Source organism: Eurypyga helias, unplaced genomic scaffold (assembly GCF_000690775.1).
Source record: "Eurypyga helias isolate BGI_N326 unplaced genomic scaffold, ASM69077v1 scaffold14006, whole genome shotgun sequence".
Classification (NCBI taxonomy): Eukaryota; Metazoa; Chordata; class Aves; order Eurypygiformes; family Eurypygidae; genus Eurypyga; species Eurypyga helias.
Window position 1 is genome coordinate 1 of NW_010257407.1, and position 12,194 is coordinate 12,194.

Sequence of the window (12,194 nt, forward strand, 5' to 3'; positions counted from 1 at the left end):
ATGATTCTGTGATTCTATGACTATGGTCACCATCAGTTCAGCACCATGTTGTGCTCCTGCATTTCTTATTTCTGTGGACCGTTTTCACCGGACACCCTCCATCTCCCCATCACATCTGGCCGAGGACAAGCAAATCTCTCTCCACTGGCTATTTCTGCACTGAGCAGCGGGGCAAGCTCCCAGCACGGGTGTTGCTGTTTGAACCTTGTGCACTAAAGCACAGGCTGGTTTTGCGGTTATTTTTAACAGACAGCAACAGCAGAGCTGGGTTTAGTGGGGCAATGGACCGTAATGCAGAGCATGGTCCTCAGAGACTCGGGCAAGGCAGATTTATCACAATCTCCTTGAGGGTAGTATATTTGGATTTTGGTGTTCCTCATCCCCTGACTCAGGAACAAAACATCCTTCGGCATCCGAGGACCAGAGCAAACCCTCTCTCCCCTGATGCTCACAGAGGGGTCGGGAACCATACCAAAGACTTATTTAGCAGCTCCTCATCCTCCTCGTCCTCACTCAAATGCAGATCACAAAGTGCCGTGAGCCCATCCATAAAACTCAGAAGAGCCAGATCACATCACCACCCTCGCGGCTGCGCCCATCCTTGCCCACACCACAGATGGTACCAGCACCCAAACCAAAATCCACATCTTCTTGCCCGGTGCATCGCCCGTGTTCCACACTTGGCTTAGGGCCAGCTGAAAATGTTCTGACATCCTCCAGCTGGGAAATGCCGTTTAATCAAAATAGGAGCTTGCCAAGGGATCGCTTGCAGCCAGAAATTACAAGAAACCTTTAGAGGATAAAAGTTAATTTTAAGTAAAAGGGGAGAAGGTCAAGGTGTTTCAATTCATTCTCATCAGAGTGGATCATTTTTTGGTGGTGGATTGCCCTGCTTCCACCGAAGAACATCATCATCATCCGCTTTTTAGACGTGAAAGCTCAATTCTGAGTGACTCTTGATTTTTTCTGAAATTCATCCAAATTCAGAATGAAAAGGTGTGAATCAAAATCGGCTCTGAAAGCAGATGAAAATGAATACCAGTGAGAGCAAAAATGAACACGCTGAATTTTTACCACCTCTCAAGTGGAGTTTGCGATGGGCTCATCACCCACTCCGCTTGCTGCAAAGGCAGCATTCCCCAGCATCAGCTTGCCACTTCTGAGAACAATTCCTTCCTCCGAGGAATGGGATTTAATTCTTTCTTTTTTTTTAATTACCTAGATGACCCGTGTCTGAACTTGGTGTATTTGGCTGCTGGGACAGACCTGGATGAGATCCAACACTTGGTGCCCCTCTCATCGCTATTACAGGGTCCTTCGCCCATGGGAGGAAAAGTGGTTTAGTGACAAATACGCAGTGTATTGGAGCCATTTCTCTCCTCAGATGCTGGGAAGAATAAGCGACAATATAATGGATTTTGGCTACAACCGCAGGAGTGCAGGAATTACCAGGACCTGACTGGACCAGAAGCCAGCCTGCTCCAGATTTCCATCTCCAAATGCTTCAGAGATGGCTGAGAACTTCACAGGGATCATTCATGCAGCAATGCACCCCACAGGGAAATCTGGTTTGTGCCTCACTTCATCCTTTATAAACCTTATTAAAGCAAATGTTTTAACTTATCTAATACAACTGAGGGCATTCTTGCACTCATGGAAGTGTTAGTTCTTTAATTCACTTCATCTGTGAAACCAACCACCCTGTGTCATACAGGTCTGGGAACACAGGGTTGGTTTTCCCTTCAAACTGCACCAGGACACACCAGATGTGTGTTCCCATTACTAAGTCTGTGGATTTTTTAACTGCAAGAAGCACTGTTAGTCCAGGGATGGGACATCCTGGACTTATCTGCATAAAAATATTAGGGGCAAGCAGAGGACAAGGTGGTCCTTCCAGCAACGTGCCGAAGAAATTCAAAGCATCTGCAAGTTGTACTCTGAGTTCTGAAAGGTAGCAGAAGTGGTGGAAGTGAGTTTCTGGAGCATCACAGAAAAGCCAGCAGGATCTCAGACCCTCAAGAGTTATGTTGATATTAAAAGGACATATAAAATGGTATTGAAAACCTGTAGTAAAGCTGTAAAAGCATGAATGAGCTTCAAGTGAAAATCACAAGTCCACCCTTTTTCTTAGACTCATGGGATTAAATGTGGGGATGAGGAAAAGCCATGGGAGTCAAGAAACCGGGATCGAGATACTTAAAAAACAAATAGCATCATAGAATCATGGAATGGTTTGGGTTGGAAGGGACCTTAAAGCCCATCTAGTCCCACCCCCCCTGCCATGGGCAGGGACACCTTCCACTAGACCAGGTTGCTCCAAGCCTCATCCAGCCTGGCCTTGGACACTTCCAGGGATGGGGCATCCACAGCTTCTCTGGGCAACCTGTTCCAGTGCCTCACCACCCTCACCATGAAGAATTTCTTCCTGATATCTAATCTAAACCTCCCTGATTTCAATTTGTACCCGTTACCCCTTGTCCTCTCACTACAGGCTCTTGTAAAAAGTCCTCTCCCAGCACCCTTATAGCCCCCTTCAGGTACTGGAAAGCTGCAATGAGGTCTCCTCGGAGCCTCCTCTTCTCCAGGCTGAACAAGCCCAATTCTTGCAGCCTTTCATCATAGGAGAGGTGCTCCAGCCTCTGGAGCACCAGAGGCTGATCATTTATTTACCAAATAAATGTAAACCGAAGACTGGAGAGACTGAAAAGACACCAGAGTGCTCTACAGGAAAGACATAGTCTTCTGTTTTATCAGGATGTTTTTGAGACAAATCTCAGGAGAGGAAGGCAGCATTTTCACCTGGAAGATCATGCATTGGCCAGGTTTTGACCTTAACACTAATCATCACAGCAACCATCAACTGGCAAAAAGACTCATCGCAGAGTTTATGGATTTCAAGAGGGTATTTGAAAGACCTCATCATGACTCATTTGAGAGCAATGTGAACTGTAACTGCAAGCCAGCAAAAATAATTACCATCATATAGCCTTTATATTAAGGTTGAACCTGTGCAAAGTATATGCAGGCTCGAGGGAAGGGCTTACACTGACAGCAATGTCAAACGAGGCGCTGCTTGGCGGGGCAGGTGATCTGCCCTGAGACAAAGGTGAGGATGGAGCCACAGGCAGCGCAGTAGCCATTCACCCCACTTTTACACGTGATGAAGTATTTGCAAGTGCCCAGACGCCTGCCCAATGCGTCAGAAAGAGGATTCATTGTCGGTGATGTATAAAAAAAAAAGCAAATGCAATGAGTCACTCAACTCCAGCTTACTTTCAAAAGCAACAGCATACAGGGGCAGTTTATATATTTGGCAGTAACGTGATGGAAGGCAATCATACCAAAAATTGGCAAGGAGCAGCTGTGTTGGCCAGGACTGGGTTTGGTCATGTGGAGCTGAAAAAACACATGATGAAATTTTGGAGGTGAAATGTTATTTTCCATCCTAATAAACAGATATAAGGGGTGGCAATCAATCAAAGGTGCAAACGAGTCACATTCCTCAGCCTGTGACAATGACCCAGTAAGTACGAAAAGAAGCTGAATCCTCAGCAAGGGCTGAGATGTGCCAGAGTTTTACCATCTGCCATGGAGCAGCTGGAGAACGATGAGGGACATCACACAGTGCAAAAGGGTAAGAAAACATGAGTCTGGACTTACCCAGAGCCAACGGTATCAGACAATACGCTGTGATACGGGCTCAGGCGAGGCAATGTCTGAGCTCATGCTCTGTCCTCCCACTCTCCTGGTGATGCTAACAGGGAACAACTCCAATCTTACCTGCTGGGATTGCTGAGGTATCACAGCTCCTCACCCTACTCTGAAGCCTGGTATTTCACTGTAGTATAAGTGCATAAAAATGACAGAATCATAGAATATTTGGGTTCGAAAGGACTTCTGGAGATGGCCTAGTCCAAACCCCTGCTCAAAGCAGGGGCAGCTACAGCAGTTCAGGACTGTGTCCAGTTGGGTTTTGAGTATCTCCAAGGATGGGGACTCAAGGTGGGGTGTTTTTTTCATGCTGAACTACAGGTCATTGCTTCATCCTCTGTGGCTTAAAGTGATCATAAGCATGGACCAACAGTTAAGCTGCTCCTTGATTGGCTGGTTGAAACTGTAACCCCTTCCTATGCCTCTCCCAGAGAGAGAAGCAGCAGGCTGAGAGGAAACGGGGAACAGGAAAGACAAACGAGACCTAATTTTTCTGGATAGACTCATTTTTCATCAAGTTTTTCAGGAGCTGTGTCCCTTCTAAGACCATTCCCACTTGGAGGGAGCAGGTACCATCACCGAGCTGCCTCTGGCAGCAAATGACTACAGTCAGAAGAAAAGATGCACCACCAAGTCTATGATTAACCCCTTCAAGCAGAAGTTGCCTTTATGCTTAGTGCCTGTGCTGCACCCAGCATAGCAGAAGACTGTTTTCTTGGCTACATCTACACCATGAGGGACCCTGAGATGTTCTCAGCCTTCCCGGAGGGAGCTGGGATGTGGCTAGGGCATATACGGGGGTACCGGCATCCCTGGATCAGGTGTAAGCCCACAGTCCAAGTAATAAATTGCCAACATTACAGCTCTGACATTGTACTACACTAAATAATGCAGAAGTATGTTTGAGAAGCAGGCAGTAATTATAACTGCAGCACAGAAACCATCTAGGGAAGAAGTGTTATCTTTACAGATAAAATCAGTAATAAATGCTACTGCATTCATAAATAAAAATCAGTCTGGAAACAAACCCTGAGTGGTGTCATGGAAAGTTCACAGCAATCGACAGCTTCACGGCTCCTTCCTGCTCCGTGAGCCTCCACTCAGAGGCTTTAAAGGCTTTAGAAAGCTTTCCCTTTACTCAGGCTCGGTTTTAATTGGAAATAAAAGCAATACTAACCAGTAAACAAACAGGCACTAGGGTCCGGGAAATGAGAGTCTAAATCTGTCCTGGCTTTTATCAGGTTTTACAAAGCAGCACTCAGGGCGTATGTCAAAGGTTTGGAGGGAATGATGTGAAATATATGGAGGGAAGAAAAGGGGAAATATGTTGGCTTGGGTGGGGGAGAAAGAGTCGTGATGTCAAAAAATGCCTGAAATTATCTGCCGTGAAGGTCGCTGTGATTTTCTCCCTTGCTCTTCATCTTGCTCGCACATGTTTTGGGGTCCTGTGTCCATCCTGTTTCCCAGTCTGGTCCCTATGTGTTGGGACCAGACTGCAGTTCTGCATCCCTTCCTGATGTCCAAGCAGCTTTGCAGACATGGGGTACAGCTCTGTGAACCCCAGTGCACCATTGCTGGAGCACATGGGCTAAACAGTCCCAGGACCTCTCTGGGAAATAGAAATGCAGGCGTATGTGACTGCGTTTCCTCCCAGCTGGCTGACACCCAAAATGTCTCCTTCCCTCCCTCTCTCCCTCCCTCGGTTTTGCTCAGACAGTGCCGCTTTGCCGGTCGCTTCACTCCAAGCCCATCAGCTGTTTTTGTTTCCAAAGGCTTTGCATGGTTTTGCTGTTTGATGTGATGCTGATACCGTCTCCCGCGCTCATTTTTCCACGGTCAGTAAGTCATCCTAAAAATTCCTCAGCGCCCATTAAACTAATGGGGCTGACCTGACGCACACAGGGCTCGTAGCGATAAAAGCCAATTATAAAATGAAGAATTATTTTAAATGGGTTTCTGATTCTGGTTACCTGGCCCAGGAGGCCCCCAGGCAGCTCTGAGAGGTATGAATGCAGCTTGCCGAACTCTGCTGGGAAACCTGTGCTGGAAAGACTGGGAAATGATTGTTGCTCTAAAAAAAAACCCTAAAACTCTTGAACTTCACATTTCTCCCTTCTCCTCCCAGCTCAAATCCCAGCCTTAGCTCAGCAAACCCAGTGGGACTTTGGCCAGGAATGGGTAATATTTTCCCCAAAGGCCCCTGTCCTCCAACTCTGTATTTATCTTCAGAAGAGGCCGGTCGGATACCCATGTGCTGGGTGCCTGCTTGGGAAACAGTCACAAAGAACGGGAGTATTTGGCTGTTCGACTTTTATAAGAGCTGAGCATAATTTTTCCATTTTTTTTGCTGGTTGATGGTTTTATTATTTGCAGTGAGATAAGAGCGTTCTTTGCCTCTAAGCCTGGTGCTCCCACAAATGGAGGCACCCTCTGTCAGTTCCCATCAAAGCTGGATAGGGCTAAAGGGGGCTCAACTAAACCCTATCTCCTGGTGGTCTCTCTGGGATGGCAGAGCTATGAGTTTGCAATCACAAAGCTGACAGATCTGAATTTTTCCAGCCCCACATCTCCAAAATATCCACGGCCACAAAAAAAAAAAAAAAAGAGTAAATGACAAAAAAAATCCTAAATTCCCAAATCCTGAAGAAAATGTTGGCCCAGCATTGCAAACCTTCAATTGTATCAGAGGTCCTGAAGACAGAAGCTTGGCTTTCTAACAACACAGATACCCTAAGACCTTTTCCCTTGCTTTCTTGTTTTTAAAGCCATCTGCATCCTTGCTTCAGTCCTTTCCTTGGCACCCAGATGGGTTAGAAATCTGCTCTTGGTATTAAGGACAGTGACCACCACAACAGCGCAGTGTTGACTCTGGTCCTGCAATGCTCTGGAAGCACATGATGAAGCGCTGAGTACAGCAAGAAGAAGGTACGGAAGAATAGTAGGGGTTGATCCTCACCAGGTGTAAATGAAACGATGACAAATGACACCATTTGAAGATCCAAATATCTTAAAGGTCTTGACAGCAATCCTGAGATGGATGGGTTTCATCTCAGCAGAGTTTTAGGAGTCTACAGGGTGGCTGTCTCCACCTGAGCTCATCAGTCCTGGTTCCCTGGAGAACCAAGGCAATAAAATAGGCACTTCTAGGGTGCAAATGATTTACCTCATTTTAGACATCTTTTTCCATCTTCTCCCACTAAATGAACAGCTTATAACCACCAGTACACATCTTACTCTCAATGACATCACTTCCCTCTCCAATGCTCAGGGAATCACTGCAAGAAGACCCTGACCTTCTGGTAGAGATCAGCAATGATCTCTCTCTGTTTCTGTCTCCTAGGAAGCAAGTTCTGAGTCGTTCGTGCCTCTGCTCTTCAGCAGACTCATTAGTACCTGAACTAGCTCATCTCCGAATGGAAAGAGGGGAAAAAAAGGGGGAGAAAAAATGCAGCAGGAACTCAACCGCTCTCAAGCTGCTCCTTTGTGCCAAGACCACTCCATCTCCGGTATTGTTTACACTGAAATAAAAGCTGAACAGTGTCAGATCTTAAAATAACTTGCTGTTTGTGGAGCAGGAAAACCAGGGTCAGGGAAGTCTGAACAAATTTAAAGGGGCAGGATGACGAAGGGATGAACTGGGACTCTGGCAAGGGGGTGTTTGCCTGCACCTGAAGTTCAGCCACAGGCCCGGTGCAAAGTGAGCTGGGGTCGCTGAGTCCGTGCCATGCATTCCAGCAAGGCTGGGTCAAGCCTGGGACTATGATGTGACATCTGCATTTGTCCTCCCAGAGCAATTCTGCAGTCATGGCTGTTTGCCTTTTCAGGAAAAATCAGCACATAGTAGAGAAGGAAGGATGGGACTGATAGAAATGCCCTTGAGATGTGCAACCAGTGGGTCTAGACGTGGCATACACTGTTTTAAAAGGAGCTCCGTGATGCTGTGTGCAGAAGGTATTGGTGGGAATGCTAAGGAAAAGGCTACATCTACACATATGGTATAGGATGTGGGTGAGATGAAAGGGTCCAAGGCTCAGGGACTGCATATTGCCATCCCAATGCAAGCCACCTCCAGGTCCCAAACAGGGCAGGGGACATTAGGTCTTTGGGCAGGTGACTGAGACATGGGAAGGTGGGATACATGGAGAAAACCCAACCAGATCTGCTCCATCCACCCCACGGGTGAAGCTCAACTCAACCATAATCTTGCTCATCACTTCTCATAGTGTTGTACTGTCTGCTGGGCGGCAGACTGGCTTCCAAGTGAGCTGGTACCCAAACACAACCCATACCAGTGCTTAAAGATGAAGTCAAGGCCAATCCATTTGCATTGACCAAAGTCAAGTCCTGGCCCAGCTTGAGGCCACAAGGCTTTGCAAGGGGCTTCCTTCTTTGGCTCCCCATAGGTGGCAGCGCTGCCTGCAGATCCCAAAACAGCGCATGCGGGCCCAGGTGCTTTCAGGGACACAAGGACACCCCCACATCTCCCTCTTTGCCCTCATTTCTCAGGTCCCATCCTTCAGCCGCTGGCACGCTCCCCAGCACGGTGCAGGGCTTGCAACTCATCCAGGGTGTGAGCCAGGAAGGAAGGAGGCGTGTGCCGGGCACAATAGCAAGGAAGTACCTGGCCTTGTGGCGGTCATTAGCGTTTCCCCTCCACTTCAGCTCTGCCTGGCCATGGGAAAGGTGGCGGATGCGGGAAAGTGGGGCTTGTCCTGGGGCTGCCACCTTGCCTGGGCTCCCCAGTGCCCCGCTCCTGCATGCAGGGATGGTGAACACCAGTGATTAGGGGGTGTTTGGGGCAGGTGGTTGGTATATGGCATGCCAACGTATCTTTTTACTCTGGTCTTGCCACTTGCAGTGTCTTCACCCAGCAAGTCTGACTGCAAGGAACCAATGGGCTGAGCAGTATTGCTGGTCTGATGCTGGGACTGACATATTTTGGGGGAGAAGTGAGGAGGGAGCAAGAGTAGCCAAACAGGCTCATAACACAGATTTGCAGGCAGCCCGTGTGAGCAGGCAGCAGGCTGGGGAGCAAACAGCCAGCAACTCATATGGGACCCCCAGCCAAAGCAAGTCAAGTGGGTGTTAAAGCAACACATTTGCTGTCGTGGGCTGGAAGGGGGTAACCAGTGGAGAGGCTAGGGCAGCATCAGGCCGAAGAGACTCGCAGCAGAGATTGTGCCCGTGGGATTTAGGAGACCTCATGGATGTGAGTGGAAAGTCACTGGCATCTGGGGCTGATCCAGCAAACTGCTGGAGTGAGCGTAGCCGAGATGAAGGAGGAAGGAGAGACAGTCAGCTCTCCATTAAACATTAATGCTAGGCTCTGACTTGCATACAGTGAGATGGTAAAAGCCTCGGGATTGCTGGGGATCGATCCCAGCCATGATGCAAAATACCAGCACTGAGCCCTGGAGGTGGAGCAAGAACTGAGCCGGAGCCCAGGACCGCCCTGGCACAGCCCCTTGGCAGGAGGTAGAGAAATAAATAAAAGAAATAAAGTCCCAGGCAATAAAAATCCCAGAAGACGACATGCCCAGGCTGGGTGGGAGAAAGCCACTGCTGCCAGACACAAGCCATGAGGGAAGGAGCCCAGCACCATCCTTTTCCCACGCCCTCCTCGCCCTCTCTGAGTGATGGGAGCCTTCGGCTCAGAGTAAGGCCATTTACTCACCCGCAAATATTCCCTTCCCTGGTTCCAAGGCTGGGTTAAACCTCTAGCACAGGGGCATTAATGCAATGCATGCGTAAGCTCTTCAAGTCCCCCGGTTGTCTCTTCAGCACCCACGAATCCAAGCTCCCGAGGGAGCCCTTGCCTCACAGAGGAATCATAGAATCATAGAATGGTTTGGGTTGGAAGGGACCTTAAAGATCATCTAGTTCCAACCCCCCTGCCATGGGCAGGGACACCTTCCACTAGACCAGGTTGCTCAAAGCCACATCCAGCCTGGAAGTGCAAAAGGAGCTGCAGGCAGGTGCTGGGGGTGGGACAGTAAATTGGGATAGAGTTAATAAAGGTATTGACCTCTCCAAAATAACTAATCTGTGCATGGGACCACTGCAAGAACACATGTACTCCAAGGATCCATGGTGGTTCATGAGAAATAAAATTATACACTGCTGTAGCTACAACTCTGAGTTGTATCAGGGATGGGACACAGTGGGATTTTGGCCAAAGCATCAGCTGTGGGAAGGGTTAATGGCACATGAGATAAGTTTAGTGGGATTTGGTATTTTTTTTTAAACTCCGACAAACAAAGCATATGAGAAAATCCAGTTCACAGCTGAGCCCTGGCTGCCTGCCCACTAGGGCAGGGGAAATGCAGATGGTTCGAAATACCCACGCGCCCGCGTTTCTCCCCGCAGCCCGTGGCTCAGGGTCTCTCCGCACTGTATTCGAGCTGGCTGAGGCGGCAGCAGTGCAAATTGCAGTGTAAAAGCAGCGCCGAACCAGGGGTTAATCTACTTTGCTGGACCCCCGCCGGCTTCCCTGGACCCATGGAGAAACCGGGATCCTGCGAGGCTTCACTGGTTCAAAAATAGTAATTAGCTCTCAAAGTAAATAGGTGTTAACAGAAACAAAAACTTTCACCACAGTCTGGGTAAACACCTTGGGGTCAATTTAATTTCCCTTCTCCCGGCAGATGTAATCGCACTGCTCTGCAATTATTTTCAGGTCGAGGCGGGGAACGAAGGCACCACGGTGGCTTTGCGGAGCAGCTGCTCCTCGGGGGGTGCCGGGGCAGCCGGCGGTACCTGCCACTTTGCTGACATTTAGCTCCTCGAGGCTGAAACGAGCTTCCTTTCAACGAACCAGATGTATAATGCAGCTGGCGATCAGCTAACCCAGCAGCTAACCGTAGCACGACGTTAAACCGCCCTGAACTCCATCCTATTTCTTAATCCTTAGGGTCCCCCAGTCTAGACAGGACGTGAAGGACTAATGTGAAAACCAAGTGACAGAAAATTTACACTCTCCTATTGAGCTGCAAACAGAAAAAAGCATCAAAGGGTATAAATTCACTTGGCCTTTTTAATTTTTTTTCCTGTTGGGAGTGCGAGCAGCACAGTGCCGCACCGGTGCAGAGGATTTGCGGCCAGTTTGCATCACTCCAGGCAGCCGCCTTTGGATTGCCCGTTTGCTCACCAAATCGTGCTAAAATGCAACCAAACCCCCATCTTTTCCCTACCATGCTGGGGAGCTGGTGAAATAGGCTTTTACCCAAACTGCCCCAAAAGCTAGTGGGTTTTCTCTCCACCCGAAGTGGGTTAAAAGCGAACCCATGACCGGTGGCTGGGGCTCAGCTGATGCGGGGTATTCCTCCCTGCAGGACTCAGCATGGGATGGCAGCTGCGGTAAACACCTTTGCTGGTGATGGAGTGCTTCCCCATCCAGGATGCAAATATAAGGCAGGTGGGAATAGCCCGGCTTTGGGGCCAGATGGAGCATGGCTTTTGGGTCAGCATAAAGCAGTCATGCACTCAGGAACGAGAACAACCAGAAAAATGTGCACAGCGGCTTCCCTGGCGGTTTCTGATCTCGTTCTGCCATGCTGCCTGTCTGTTGGGAGAGGGAGGTTTAGTTAATTAATTGCTTCAATTAGCATAGAGCTATTCCTGCCCATGATGGTTATGTTTTCCTCCCTTTTTGGTGCATCCAATTAGTGACTCATTCACTCTCCAAAGCAGAGGCTACAAGAAGGCACAGAGAGGTGCAAGAAAGAGGGGGTGAAGGTCTAAGAAATTCTTCTTGCGAGAGGATGGTGAAACACTGGAACAGGTTGCCCAAAGAAGCTGTGGATGCTCCATCCCTGGAAGTGTTCAAGGCCAGGCTGGATGAGGCTTGGAGCAACCTGGTCTAATGGAAGGTGTCCCTGCCCATGGCAGGCGGGTTGGAACTGGATGGTCTTTAAGGTCCCTTCCAACCCAAACTATTCTATGGTTCTATGAAACGCAAGAGATCCCAAGCTCTATTTCTACCCAGGAACCAGCTTATTCCCATGCAAATCCCTCATTCTCTCCCACCCCTCAACCCCTGTCTTCAAGGAGCTGATGAAAAGGGAGCACAGCAGTGACAAATATTGCCACGACTGTTTTATTTCTCCCTCCAGCTGACCCATCAGGAATGATGGGTTACGGGTTTATGCACCCTAAGACAGACCAGACTTCCAGTGCTCATCATGCTGCGACGATCCCGCACCCTCACCGCCCAGTCTCGGGTCGTGGGTCCTTCAAACAAACCTTATCTACTTTGGGAAATCGATGATTTATTCACCACTACTTAGCAGTGATGGCAAAGGAAAGGTGAGTGTGGGGTCACCGCTTCGGCGTGCACCAAAGCGAAGCACCAGCCCTGAATAATTCATGCTCCCTCTTTTCTGCAGCATCTGGACACATCTGCTGCATTCGACGTTGCAGGCTTTTTCTCGGCTGACTCAGAAAATCACGCTTTGGCAGCCGGGTAGCGTTTCAAGTGGGTACTT